The sequence below is a fragment of the Rattus rattus genome, chromosome 6 (genome assembly GCF_011064425.1).
Source record: "Rattus rattus isolate New Zealand chromosome 6, Rrattus_CSIRO_v1, whole genome shotgun sequence".
NCBI classification, from domain to species: Eukaryota; Metazoa; Chordata; class Mammalia; order Rodentia; family Muridae; genus Rattus; species Rattus rattus.
In genome coordinates this window covers 62,383,409-62,396,529 of record NC_046159.1, presented here as the reverse complement: position 1 = coordinate 62,396,529, position 13,121 = coordinate 62,383,409, and positions in this window count along the sequence as shown.

Genomic DNA, 13,121 nt, shown 5'->3' with positions numbered 1-13,121 from the left:
TTGCAATCTCTAAAGGAGGGAGGATTAGGCCACTCCAGGGAGCACTTCTGGTTCGTTTGGGAGCAAGAAGGGTCAGAGTCTTCACTGCTCCACCTCAAGTCAAAGCTCTGTAAAGCAGGAGACAAAGATTTAATAAACATCCAGAGAGGAAATAGTCACATAAAGATGAACCAGGTAGGCTGGGAAAATGGTTCCTCCCATAAAGTGCTTGCTACACCTGAGTTCAGATCCCTAGAGCCTGTGTAAAAAAACCAGGCATGGCAGTGTGTATCTCTAATCCCAGCCCTTGGGAGGGAGGGATAGGAGAAACCCTGGAGCTGACTGGCTGGCCAGTCAGTCTAGCTGAACCAGTAAACTCCAGATTTGGTTAGAGGCACTATCTCAAAACAAAACAAAACAAAACCCAAAAAAACATTGGAGAGAGACGGAGAAAAACACCTGATACCAATCTACAGCCTCCACATGTGATGCATACCTGAATACATGTGCACACACCCACACAAATACATACATACAAAAATAAACCAGGCTGGGCACTGCAGCACATGCTTGTAACCTCAGCATTCCACAGCAGTGGCAAGTGTCGTTACTTACTAAGTCCCAAGCTAGCCAGGGCTATACAGCAAGACTCTCTTTTTAAAAATATCAATAAAAATAAAATAAACCAGGAACCAGAACATAGCCATACCACGCTTTTTAAAGCCAAAACAAGAAGATAGAAACTAGTGAGGGAATACTTTTAAAACTCTGAGGGTTGATTCTTCTGAGCTACAAATCTAATTCTAGGCAGCATGAGAGTGGGATAAAGACATTCACAGACAAATTGGGTCTTGGGGATTTACCTGTCATGGGCCCTTTATTTTTTAAATTTATTTTTAATTCTCTGTAGTGTGATGTGTGACATTGGGAAGAATCGGGATAGAAACTACCTTTCTTTTAAAAATATTTAACTTTTTTTACTTCATGTGTATGATTGAGTTGTGCATGCATGTATGTGTAATGCGTGTCCTAGAATTGGAGTTATAATAGACTGTGAGCTGCCATACAGGTTTGTGGAATCAAACCCAGGTCCTCTACAACAGCAGCCAGTCCTCCTAGCCACTGAGCAATCTCTCAAGGGCCTTGAAGGATCTTGCTTTATCTCTCAGAGAGGAGGTTCTCTCTATGTAGCGCTGGCTGGTCTGCAACTCATTACATAGATAAGGTTGACCTTCAATTCATTCCTATCTTCCTGCTCTGCCTGAGTGCTGAAACTACAGGCCCATGCCCCTCGCCTGTCCTCGGTTCTAAACGTTGAATTCATTTATTGCTCGTATCAATTTATTTTGCAAGAAAGGAATCTTTAGCACAGAGGCTGAAGGTATACACCTGCCAGAGAGCCCACAGTGTACCAATTTCTTTTTACTCCACCAAATTACTTTTATTTATTTTTTCCACATGGAGAGGTTTAGTGAGGGAAGAAGAGGAGAGGAGAGGAAAGGTGGCCAGCTATGGGCACGTGCTGGGAAGGGGAAAGGAGCAAGAACAGAGAAGAACAAAGAGCAAGAGAGAAGTAAGAGAGCTGAATTACTTTTAAAAACACACATGTACAGGTTTAAGAGGCAGAAAGCCACGATACAATTTTGGAGTTGTTTAGTTTAGTGTCGGGACTCAAACATACATGCTGGGCAGGCACTCACCACTGAGCTACTTCTCCCACTTCTGGAATGTTCCAAGTGCTGAAGTGAAGGCACTGGCAGGTTTGAGCACCTTCTAGAGGCTCTCAGGGAGAACTCAGTTCATCTGCCCTCTAAAGCAGAGTAGCAGTTCTTTTTTTTTTTTTTTTTCCGGAGCTGGGGACCGAACCCAGGGCCTTGTGCTTGCTAGGCAAGTGCTCTACCACTGAGCTAAATCCCCAACCCCCAGAGTAGCAGTTCTTAACCTTCCCAGTGCTGTGACCCCTTAATACAGTTCCTCATGCTGTGGTGACCCCCAACCATAAAGTTATTCTCCTTGCTATTTCATAACTTCATTTTGCTACTGTTATGAATCATAATGTAAATATCTGTGATTTCCCGTGGTCTTAGACTACCTCTATGAAAGGGTTGTTTGGCCCCCAAAGGAGTCATGACCCACAGATTGAGAACTGCTGCTCTAGGGCTGAGCTCGTAGTCCTTGGGTTGTACCCTCTTCCCCCATCTTCAAGGTCAGAAATGCAGTGATTTATCTCCTTCTGATATCTGTCCTGTCTTCCTAGCTCTGACTGGTTCTTCTTCCTTCCTCTGGAAAGGAGTCTTGTGATGCTGCTGACCCCTCTCCTCAGCAACTCAGGATCATCTCTCCAGCTCAGCGTGCCCTACCTTGGATGTTAAGCCCGCATGGTTTCTCATGACCAGTATGTGGCATCTCTGCATGGGAATCCTTCAAAAGGCGACAGGAAACATCTAGGTCCAGAGTTCTTCATCGTTGTGCTCTGTAGCAATGTTTACATCTTGTGATCTTGTCCATATTGAACACAACAAAACTTAGGAGTACCCACATGGAGAGATAGAGAGGAGGTGAGTGTGTGGTGAGAGCCGTCAGAGCTGATTTTCCATAGTTCATTGCAGAAAGGCAAGAGATAAATTAGGTACCTTAAAACCAAGCCAACTGCAACAATAAATATATAAGCATGTTATGAATATGTGAAGATATCTATGTATCTATCATCTATGTCTATTATCATTATCTATGTACTTATCATTTATCATCTACCTATAATCTACCTGTTAATCATCTGTCAACCAATCAATCATCTATTGATCTACTAATCATTTATGTATCTATCCTCTATATATTTATATATTACATATCTATTATGTTTAACTAACATCTATTTATAATCTACCTATCCTCTACCTAATATCTATCATCTATCTACTTATATCTATCTCTTTACCTACCTATCTATCATCAAAAGAAGCAGCTAAAAAATGTTGAAAAAGTTGCCTCAATGGAGAAGATTTTTCACTATTTAAAGCCAACTGATTTTAAAAATGATTCTTAGGTATTACTTTGGCCTAATACACAGTTCCATAGAAAATCCCAAGGTTGACTCTGGGGGATGGTTACAGAGTTTCTATCTGCAGAGCCTTCCCTGCCAGTATTCACTCTCATGTTTCCGGCTCCCTGACCTTGTTTTGAGATCTCATTACTTACCATGATAGATAGGTTTGGCAGGATCACTCCAGCCTTAGCACCCACTCTTGGACACAGCCCTGGAATCTGTCCTCTACTTACAAGTCGGGGACTCTGAGTCTCTAGGTATCTTCCATTACAGTGTGGTTATAAAAGACTTAATTTTGCTTTGAAGGGCTCCAGGCGTGGCCTATAAGAAAAAATACTTTTCTCTCAAGTTTCTGTGACCTGGGACCAGAGGGCTGAGATCATCACCAAAGGCTAGAAAAGAGATCATACACAGAGAGTTACTCAAGGGGAAGAACAGCAGCCAGGGTGCTGAGACAATGTGAAATGTACACACAGATGTGGAGAATGAAATCTCCTTTTGTCCTACTTAACTTTAACTGTCAACTTGACATAGCCCAGAGTCATCTGGGAAGAAAGCCTTGGTTGAGAAATTGCCTGAATCTAGTTGGCCTACAGGTATGTCTATAAGGGACTCTTGATTATTGATAGATGTGCGAGATTATTGATAGATACCCAATCCACTGTGGGGCAGCACTCTTCCCTGTGCAAGTGGTGGTCCTAGGCTGTATAAGAAAGCTAGCTAAAGGGGTTGGGGATTTAGCTCAGCGGTAGAGCGCTTGCCTAGCGAGCGCAAGGCCCTGGGTTCAGTCCCCAGCTCCGAAAAAAAGAAAAAAGAAGAAAAAAAAAAAAAAAGAAAAGAAAAGAAAGCTAGCTAAATCGGGTCAGTGGTGGTTCATACCCTTAGTCCCAATTCACAAAAAGAAGAGGCAGGGGAATCTCTGTGAGTTTGAGACAGCCAGCCTGGTCTGCAGAGTGAGTTCTAGGACAGCCAGAGACACCTTGTCTCAAAAACTGACACCCCCAAAGCTATTGTAAAGACGATCATGAGCCTTGAGAATAATGCCAGCAAGCAACATTTCCCTGTGGTTGCTGCTTCGGCTCATGCCCTGACTTCTCCAGATGATAGATTGTGAAAGTGTAAACCAAATAAATCCTATTCTTCCCTAAATTGCTTTTGGTCAGAGTGTTTCATCAGAGCAACAGAAAACCAACTAGAACACCTTCTAAGAACATGGAGGGAGTGGCAGAGAGGACCAGGACACTGGAAAGGACCTTGATGTGGGTCACATGAGTCATGCCTTATTGTGCCTGTCATTCAGACAACCCCCCCAGTGGTTTTCCTATTCCTAGTAAGTGGTTTTGTAAGCAAGGGTGCAGTGAAACCACTGGACTAAACTACTCTGTGGGTAGAAAGAAAGGTTTATTGAGGAACCAAATTGCCAAATTCTTTCATGAGACAGAAAAAAACAGTGGAAATGGGAGAGCCTTGCTAATTTTAAGGAGAGCAGGTAGGGTCAGTGTGTGTGTGTGTGTGTGTGTGTGTGTGTCCCTCTGTGTGTGTGTGTGTGTGTGTGTGTGTGTCCCTCTGTGTGTGTGTGCGTGTGTGTGTGTGCTCGTGCGTGCATGTGTGCTGGAATAGCCTGGGACTTTGTTACTGGCTTGAGTCAATCAGGAATTAGATGCCCTTGCTGGAAGCAGTTGGCTGTAGGGGGCAGCTAAGGAAAGTAACAGTTTTCCTAACAAACAGAAACTCACTTCACAAGGCTCCTGACGAATGCTTAGTTTAGATAGCAATCTTTCTCTTTATTCAGAGTCTAGCCTGAACTGAGCCTAGTTTGTCATTTAGGACATTGTCAGTAACACTGCCATTTTGGAGGCCCACTTTGTACTTAACAGTAGTTCCTACTTCCTTGAAGTTAAGCCTAGACATAAAATGTAATTAGAAATTTATATTCTTTCTGTGGAGGTGTTTAATTAATTACCTAATAATTAATTAATTTCTTGACACAGGACCTTACTTTGTAGCCTTGGCTAGACTGGAAAGCACTATTTAGACCAGGTTGGCCTAAAACTTGTTGCAACCCCACCTGTTGTCTCTCTTGTGTTTGGACTATGGGGATGAGCCATCATGGCCAGCATATATCTAACACAGCCATTTCTAGCAGGCGTTGATGCAGAGTCTCCAAGAGTCTGGATGTCCTGAGTAAACGAGTGTCCCTATACGTCATATGGATGTACAGATGGTAACAACCTCTTGCATTTAGGTTTCTGGGATAAGATGCCGGTGTGGTTTGCTATTGTATTCTGCCCTAACCTAACAGGGCTGATACAGGTCCTGAAGTACCAGAGTAGTTAACACCATGTATAGTCTTTAAACACTTGATGATCGAGCTGAGAAAACAAAGTTCATTCAGAAAGCTTAAGAAGTAGGAACATGGGGTTGGGGATTTAGCTCAGTGGTAGAGCAAGCGCAAGGCCCTGGGTTCAGTCCCCAGCTCCAAAAAAAAAAAAAAAAAAAAAAAAAAAAAAAGGAGTAGGAACAGAGCCTCAAGTGATGACAGAGTTGAGTCAAAAGCTGATAAAAGCTAGATTATTGTGGGAACAGAATGCTATCAGTTTTTAGGAAGGAAGAAAACCAAACTGAGCAATACTTGTGTTTAACATTCTTTCAGCTCTGATCCACAAGCTCATCAGGCGGCTTGGAATGAGCTGCTGAGGTCTCACTGCTGCAGCATCCAAGGGCTTGTGCGAGTGCTCAGATTAAAGAGGCCTGTGGAGCACAAGCCACACAATGAGGACTCCGAGAGGCACGGCATCAGTGGGAGGCACTGTGTGAGCCTTTGGACGAGATGCTCTTCTCATCACCACCGTGAGTGGTGGGCAGAATTCAGATGGACAAACGATGTCATCTTCTAAACCGAGGTGACTGAGAGACCAGGTCTGAAGTCAAATGGTGGTGACTTCTGGAGAGGAAGGCTTGATGTGTAGATGATAAAGGTGCACGAAGAGGCTGAGTTGCTTGCTTTTCATGCCTTGGCAAACTACCTGGCAAAAGAACTTAAAGGAAAGACATGTTTTGGTTTATAATTTCAGAGACTTCAGTTCAGCATGGTGGGTTCCACTGATTCTGAGCTCAGGGTGAGGCAAGCCACAGTGGGGAGCTGTTCATTCAAGGAGAAAGTAATGAGTGTGACAGGAAGGGAAGACTGACAAGATATCCCTGTGGTGGTTATTCCTGGTTGTCAACTTGACTACATCTGCAATGAACTGGAGAATCCAGAAATGGAGGACTCACCTGTGCTCCAGATCTTGAGCCTGGAAAAATGCAGGCTTCTGATGCAGATCTGGACACTCGATGACACATGCTTTTGATCCGGATCTTGAGGTGTAGCGGCAATAAAAAAACTTAGGCCCGTGTAAGGTGGTACATGCCTTTAATCCCAGGAGATTGAGACAAGCAGATTTCTGAGTTCAAGGCCAGCCTTGGACAGAGTAAGTTCAAAATCCAGGAATGGGAGTACACACTTTTAATCTGGGCCACACCTCTGTTGGAGGCCTACATAAGGACATTGGAAGAAGGAAGGCTTTCTTCTTCTTTCCCTGCTTGCACTTACTTGCCAACACATCTGTTGGAACCTGGTCCTTTGAGATTCCACCTTATACAGAAGGCCAGCTGAAACACCTCGTCTTGTGGACTGAGATACCACTAGATTCTTTGTGAGGGAGAGAGGGAGAGAGGTTGGGAGGAAGAGATAGAACTATGATTTCAGTGTCTGGAGAAACAGGATTGGCAGGGACTCTAATTTGTTATTTTCCCAGTAAATAACATAACTATTAGTCTTAACTATATAGGACAGGGAAAAGTTAAGTGTAAAAGAGAAATAAGAACCCTGGTTTGTGGGTCTCCAAGGGCTCAGACCTGAGTCAATCTGCCCTAGCCATTCAATTATTTTATTGTATACCAGTTTGGAGATTGAAACATTCCATCCCAGTAGGGAAGATCCTTAAGCAGGAAGGTAAACAATTCAAAATAGCTTTCAGGAAGTCCCTGAAACTGAGCGGATTTACTAGGCCCTTTCCTGTCAGAGAAAGCAGTAACAACTGAGAGTCCTATTCAGATGAAGAGATGCTGAGCTGCAAAGAAGACTCCAACTGAGGCACCTGGAGAGGACACCCTCCCATGTGTTAAGTCGCCTGCTCTCAGTGGGTTGACTTGCAGGCTGTGCAGTGTGCTCCAGGTTCTCAGCTTTGTGAGCTGTCACCCATGCTTTGGTGATGCAGCTGTCTTTGCATCATTTCTGGTACTATAAGTAACCCCTTACCCATGTTCCTGTAAATAACAATAAAACTCATTGGTTCACCAAATTGGACTTTGATGGTGTCTGTTCTTTGGTCTGTCCTGGCTTCCCTATCTGAGGTGAGTAGTAGATGTGTGTTTGGTCACAAAACAGCTTCCTTCAACAATTACTTCATGATTGCCGTTCCCATGCTGCTGAACCTGTGCTGTGGGACTCATGAGTGAATGAGCCGTGGATCTTGTTCTTGAAGGGCACACAATATGGGGAAGGGTTAAAAATGTAAGTTGAGTCACAGGGGCTTTCCAATTCCATGGGGTACAGAGAGCACACATACAGGAATGGAATGAACTATGGTTAGCAATCGTTCTTATACAATGATTTGGAACAATCTATACCTGCATTTAACAAATGGGGTAGGGTGGTACATGCTTGTAATCCTAGTCCTTGGAAGGCTGAGGCAGGCAGGGGCTTAGTCAGTTTAAAGTCAGGCTGGACTACATAACAAGATTCTACATCTACCTCCTCCCCTTGAAAATATCAAACGCAATACTGTTTTCCAGTTCCTTTATCGAAACCAAGGGAGATGAGTGTCTGAGCTAAGAATGTAATCCAGCTTTAGCCAAATCTCCACCCAACTAGGGGAGGTCACAAGAACCAATGGGCTGCCTCTTTCAAACAGGCCGGAATGAAGGCAGCCTAGCAGGCAAGGAACTAACAGTGCTCTCTGCATGGACATTGTGTGAAGGCACTACACATAAGGTAAGAAATGTTCTTCCCTGGGTGTTGTGGTAAGAAAGTGGTGCGACCAGTTCCCACGTGTACCACTCCGTGGGCTCTATCTGATCTGGGCCATCACTCTCTCACTAGTTCGGGCTTCGTTGGGGCATAGGAATGATCGCTGATTTATCTCAGTGGCTCCACATTGCCCCCAAATACTCTCTGACCCAGGCGGTCTGCGGGCCATTCCAGCATGGCACCTTGCCACGCTGGTCTCTAGTGTTAGTTCTGGCACCCGTGGCACCAATGGAACTAACCATAATTTATCTCTGATTAGTATCTCTCCCAGCGACGCTCTGCTAGCTGTGAACTCTCCGGTTCCAGTTACGCGGTAAAATCAGGGCTCTAGAAGTCCAGCATGGGTTGGCCTATCACAGCTCCCTGCCACGAATTCTGCTCACATTCCCAAGAACTGCCCCCTGGTAGTTAAACTCCCAACTACCCGGTGAAATCAAGACTCATCAAACTGTAATTTATCAATCAGATTTATATGTTAAATTCTCAATCCACAATACATTCTCACAATGAACTCACAACCAATTGATAAGAATACAAACCACTCATCTGGATAAAATAAATTTGCCTACAGAAATCCATTCCAACTATTGTGGCAATTCAGGACCACCCAGATCTGGGTCATCCTTCTCTATCTCCATCTTGATTCTTCTCTCCTTCCCCTTCCCGCCTTACAAAAGCTTTGTCCCTGCCTTATTTTTTGCTGTCCCATCATGGCCTTAACCTAACTTGTGCCAGTCCTCATAATGTCTACATATAGACATCGACCTACACCTGGGTCTGGAGAGTTGTCTCAGTCAATAAAATGCTGGACCCGAGTTGGATCCCAGCACAAAAGCCAGGAATGGTTGCAACTCACTTCTATAATCTTAGCACACGAAGGGTGGGGACAAGTGGATCCTGGTGGGCACTGGCCAACCAGCCTCGCTGACTGAATGCTATGTTCAATGAGAGGTTGTCACAAAAGGTGGTGGAAGTCGAATGTGGTGATTAACTCCTTTAATCCCAGCACATGGGAAGCAGGGGTAGGAGGAGCTCTGTGAGTTCAAGGCCAGCCTGGTCCATATAGTGAGTTGCAGGGCAGATGTAACTACACAGAGAGACCCTGTCTCAAAAAGAGAGAGAAAGGAAGAGAGAGAAGGGGGAGAGGAGGGAGGGGAGAGAGAGAGAGAGAGAGAGAGAGAGAGAGAGAGAGAGAGAGAGAGAGAAAGAAGACACCTGACAGTCTGGCTTTCACTTGTATATATGCTCCCCAAGGAAAGCAAAAGAAAATTGCAAACAAAAAAAAAAAAAAATGTCCTTTCTGGGGATGAGAAACTAGCTTAGTTGTGTAAAGTACTTGCCGTGTCAGCATAAGGGCCTGAATTTAAGCCCAACTCAAAAAAAAAACAAAACAAAACAAAAAAAAAAAAAAAAAAAGCATAAAAAAACCCAGGCCTGAAGGTACATCCTGTCCACCCAGTACTGGGGAGGTGGAGACAGTTCTTGTTCCTAGCTGAATCAGTGAGTTCCAGATTCAGTAAGAGAACCTGTCTTAATAATGAAGGCGGAGAATGTTTGAGGAATATACCCGAAGTTGTCCTCTTGCCTCTGTATGTACACATACACAAAAATACAGGCACATGGATATACACGTGGTATATACATGTGTGTAACAGGCACGCAAATGATAGTCTAGATACAATAGCATGCAAAGACGTCTTTTCAAATATGAACATCGTGAATAATAATTCCATCTGTGTCCATGTGTAGCCAAAGAGAGAAAGTATGGAAAGAAGAGGTCATGGATTATCTCTGATATTTCCGGGTTCCTTTGTCATCCTTTTCATATTTTCCTACCCAATTGGATGATAAATAATTCAATCTTTAGGGTACCAAGGAAATGACTAGGCATCATCTGAGCACATGACAGAACTTGGTTGGTCTATAAATAGCATTTTCTGATGTCAATAGTATGTATGTACCCAATAATTAAAGTCATGGATAGAAATAGTGTGATTATGGAAGAAGACACAGAATGAGAAGCAAGAAAGGTCCAGGGACAGAAATGGGCAGAGAGGCCAAAGAGACCACCCCAGTAAAAGCTTTCCTGAAAAGATACTGCATAGGTGGAGTTTTTCTTTCCTTTTTTTTTTTTTTTTGTTTTTTTTTTTTGTTTTTTTTTTTTTTATTTTTTTATTTTTTTATTTTTTTTTTTTTTTTTTAATTTTATTTTTTTTTTTTTCTTTTTTGTTTTTTTTGGTGGAATTTTTTTAAATTAAATTGTTAATAAAATGACGGTAGTCAATATCTCTTGTCTCCAGAAGCAAGGAAGATGAGGACTGAAAAGCAGCATTGAATCCCATCATTGTAATGCCACTGTTGCCTCTGGAGAGAGCAGTTTCTATGGAGTGGTGGGAAGAATGGACAACAGGCAGTGGACAAGGACTTACTCCATAGTGAAAAGAAACATGAGTTCGCAAACTAGGCAGGGAGAGAAAAGAGCATTGACCTCTGAAAAGGCAGGGAGAGGGTGGAGAAGGGGCGGGCCAACAGGATGACTTGGGCCTTTGTTCCCTGTACTGCAGGCCTTTGTCCCTTAGGGTGGCAGGGAAGCAGAGTGGTCCTTTGGAGTCAGGCTGCTGACTTGCTGTATAAAATTGGGAAGTCACTTCTCTGGCTTTGGCTTCCTCGTTTCTGAAGGAACATTGTAAGTGCTTAGGAGAGCACGTAGGACAGTATTACTAAGCTATCGCATTACCAGGACGCCTGGACATTCTGGTTTCCCCTTGGTATTCCTGTTAGCAGCAATGTCCGGCGCGTGATCTGGGGATCCTGGGGTTCCACAAGGGTCTTTCCTGGAGTCTGAGTGGTAAATGAATTTAAATTACAAAGGCATGATTAGCCTTTCCACTCTCTCCTTTTCGAAGTATGTAGTGAGGCTTTTTACTGGCAGTATGATGAATGATATTGCAACAGAAACTAGGTAGAGAATCCAGCTAGTCTTAATAATGAGGAAGAGGGGTGTGTGTGTGTGTGTGTGTGTGTGTGTGTGTGTGTGTATGTGATTTTAAATTTACTCTTCATGTAGTTTTGTGTGTGGTTTCAAAGTTATAGTTGTTTTTTTAATAAAATGTCAGCTGCAAAGGTCTCTTTTGCAGGAGGACCTAATTGAGGACTGCCTGAGAGACCCATGATTGCTGGCACAGACAATGCCAGCCAATCGGGAACTACTGTTTAAAAGATACACTTTCTTGGGAACAATGGGGCGTGGGTGAGGGGTATTACAGGAGCTTGCAGCAGCATTTAGAGGTGCTTGCTGGGGGGTGGGGGAGGGGTTCACTCCTAGCTACCACACCTCCAACCCCCAAGGGCAACTAGGGTCAGGGAGCTGGCCGTGCACGGCACAGGTAACAGACCTGTTTCTGTTAGACAAATCAAAACTAAACGTTTGGATTTTAATTTTTAAAAATTTGAATGTGATAAATATTTGAAAGACATTATCTACCTGTTTTAGACAGGGTCTCATGAAGCACAGGCTGGCTATGAACTCACTATGTAGCCAAGGATGACCTTGAGTTTCTGATTCTCCTGCCTCCACTGCCCACGTGCTAGGAGTACAAGCCTATGCCACCACACTCTGCTTGTGGAGTCCTGGGGCTTTGAGCCTAGTGCTTCATACTCTACTAAGTAAGCTATAACCCCAGCCCAATTTTAAAGGCACAGAAGAAATTAACGCTAAGAATTTTGAGAATCATTACTCTGGGGACTGAATCAGACCTGGAAGAATTGGCCAGTTTCCATGCCCTTGTTTAGTTAACCTAAGACCACCTTTTCTTTTCATTGTTCTAAATATCTTCAAATAATTTTATTAGATTTTATTATTTTAATTACTTATTTATTGTCTGTCTCCCTCCCCCGCCCCCTCTGTGTGTGTGTGTGTGTGTGTGTGTGTGTGTGTAAATCAGATGACAACTTGTGAAAGTCAGTTTTCTCCTTTTCCCATGCCAGTCCTGGGGTTGTGAGTCATGGACGTAAGCTCCTTCATACACTGCCAGCCCCATTGTTCTGGTTCTTCACTGTGCTTTACGCTTAGTTTAGAATGTCTACCTTTCTTTACCTATCAAAACTGCATAGTTTTAAGACACCATTAACCTATCATGCTGACTGACAGTGACATTTGACTTTAGCTTTCCCTCTTAGGAGCTACGCAGAATCAACTACACTCGGGCTCCTTCCCCTGTGGCCTCTTTCTTGTTCTCCAACCACAAACATGGCAATAGTTACACTTCAGACTTAGCCTATGTGGGAGAATAAGTCTGTTTTTACTGTCCTGTCAAACTTTGTAACTTGGGGCCTCATTCAGCATTTCTTGTTCAGTTTTACAAAGCTGCTACTCTCTCTCTCTCTCTCTCTCTCTCTCTCTCTCTCTCTCTCTCTCTCTCTCTCCTCCTTCTCCTTCTCTCTCCCGACCCCTCCTGGAAAGTTCTTTTCTATCAGAGTCAGATTATCTAATGGGACCGAGTGAGGAACATGGTCCCTACTTCTCATGTCTCCATCTCTTATACTCCTCAGGGCTTAGTTAAGAACTAAATGTATTTTCTTCTTTTTTCGTTTTTGTTTTGAGGTACGGTTTCTCTGTGTAGCCTTGGCTATCCTGGAACTGCTTCTAACTCCCGAGGGCTGGGACTAAAGGTGTGTGCTATCACCGCCAGGCTAAAAATATTTTCTTTACAAATAATTTCTACCAGATTCTGAGCCACAAGATAAGCTTATCTGTACCCTGTAAATACTTCACGGTGATCTACAGCATCTCCATGTGTGTCCTAAATCCCACAGTAACTCTGCAAGGAATATTTTATCCCTTCAAATTAGTTCTTGCTATCCAAAAAATTACTCCCTGACACCCCCTAAAAAATGTAGTCGCTTGCATGCTTTTTGTCCAGGTAGCCGGGTCTTGCTTTTCAGGTACCATGTTATGCTGTGAGAAGGCTTGGCCTCAGCCAGATAAGTAAGAGCTCACGAGCAGTTAATGAACACATTACC